Source organism: Cornus florida, unplaced genomic scaffold, assembly GCF_030987335.1.
Source record: "Cornus florida cultivar Cherokee Brave unplaced genomic scaffold, ASM3098733v1 CherokeeBrave_3.0.0_Hap2_Chr01, whole genome shotgun sequence".
In the NCBI taxonomy this organism is placed as follows: domain Eukaryota; kingdom Viridiplantae; phylum Streptophyta; class Magnoliopsida; order Cornales; family Cornaceae; genus Cornus; species Cornus florida.
In genome coordinates, this window is record NW_026775571.1 from 17,066,660 (window position 1) to 17,068,712 (window position 2,053).

At 36.8% G+C, this 2,053-nt stretch overlaps 1 non-coding gene across 1 annotated transcript; it reads left to right on the top strand.

Annotated features, from left to right (window-relative positions):
* The first annotated feature begins 834 nt into the window (after positions 1-834).
* LOC132282662 (small nucleolar RNA R71) lies at positions 835-938 on the top strand. The gene has a single exon (XR_009471818.1). It is a non-coding gene; the product is annotated as a small nucleolar RNA R71 (small nucleolar RNA).
* The last annotated feature ends 1,115 nt before the right edge of the window (positions 939-2,053 follow it).

Here is a 2,053-nt window from a genome sequence, read left to right on the forward strand (position 1 = left end):
TTCCTTCCTCTCTCGCATTCAAAGTGCTAGCTACTTGCCCTACTTGGGTTTCTAGCTTGACAATTGATTGGGAGTGAGAATGAAGCAATTGAGTATTCGCCTCCAAAGTATCTAAAGCCGATAAAACTTTTTTCTTCAAATGCGGGACTTCTTGAATGACTTTGGGAGTAAGATGGTTGACTTGGAAAATGAGAATTCAAAATTAAATTTCCATTTGGTGCTTGATAGGATGGACAATAGCTTAAAGAATTTTGGTTTTGCATGTGGGGTGGAATATACTTGCCTTGAAAACCACTTTGGGGAGGGTTTGAGCCTTCCTCTTGGCTTTTCCAAGAAAAATTAGGATGGTTCCTCCACCCGGGATTATAATGATTTCCATAGGGATTATTCCCTTGATTCACAAATGCTGCATTTACTTGTTCATTGTGCTTATTATGCACATGTCCATGGGGACAATTAGAAGAAGTATGTAATACATTTGAACAAGTCATGCATGATTCATTGGAATGATGAGGAGAGGAAGAAGACACTTGATGGGCCAAATTTTGATTGATCAAAAATTGATCAAACCTTTGAGATAAAGATTTCACCTCGGCAACTATATCATTAGAATTGTCCACTTGATATAAGCTTGAATTCTTCATTCCTCCTACGTTTCTACCATTTTTAGAAGACAAGGATCAGTGCATTAAGTTTTCACTCATGCTTTCATATAAACGCCACACATCATCTTCATGTTTATCAAAATAGGAACCCTCCCTTGAGGCATCAACTATGCCTTTATGGGTGTCCGGCATACTTTTATAAAAGTGTTAAACTATTTGACACTTAGGAATGTCATGATGAGGACATTTCCTAAGCAAATCATTCAACCTTTCCCATGCCTCATGTAATATTTCTCCATCCCCTTGTGAAAATTCACAAATTAAAATTCGCATTGCATTGGTTTTGGAAACGGGATTATACTTTCTCAAGAACTCTTGTTGTATTTCTGCCCAAGAGGTTATGGAAAGAGGTCTCAAATTGTTAAACCAATATTTCAACCTTAAAACTTCTTCCGGCATGTCCGTATATTTTATGGTGGAACAAACTTCAAGAAATTCATCCAAATGCTTATATGGTTCTTCATTAGTTAACCCAAAGAAATTGGGAAGCATTTGAATGGTTTGTGGCTTAATCTTATAATGATGTGCTCTAAATGGAGAAAGATGAATGCATGTTGGTACATTGTATTCTTTAGGTACATAATAATCTCTTAAAGCCATGAGAGGATTCACAATTGGTGGCTCTACATAAGCCCCATTATTAACTTGGACATTAGGAGGTGGAGGTGCATAGTATGGCCTTGGTATTCCAATTGGAACTTGGCCTTGAGGTTGAGGAACAAAAGGTCTTGGCATACCTAATGGAACTTGCACATTATCATGTTGTTGTTGCACATTAGGGTGAAAAATGTCTTGTTGGTCTATATGACCAAGGTCTTCAATATGGTCGTCCATTGATGAAATGGATTCACTTGAATTGCCCCTTCCCCTTGGATTGCGCACAATTGACTCACGATTAAGATTCAATGGAACAAGAAGAGGATTTAAAGACCTACGACCATGCATGCACAATACAAATCAACACAAACAATAACTCAACAAATGACAAATAACAAATACTTCTCCTCTACAACACAAATCAATCAACAACAAGCCTCCACATACATTGATTACATACTCCAATGCCTCTACGCGGGCCGACGATTTACACTAACAAAATAAAATTCCTCCACGCAGGCCGACGATGTAACTAAGCAAGAGGAGTTTAGAATAGCTCACAAATGGTCCTTAAGAAACTTCAAGAAATTTTTAAACTTTTTGCTTTGCTTTGCTTTTGCAATTTTTATTTATTTTTGCTTTTTATGCTTTGCTTTGCTTACTTTGCTATGAAGTTCCTTTGGTTTGATTCTCTTGGCTCCAAGTACCTAGCCAATCAAGAGTAAACACAATAAAAAAACAAAATAAAAATAAAGTAAAACAAGGATCAAAGGAGTTCTAATTCCTAATCA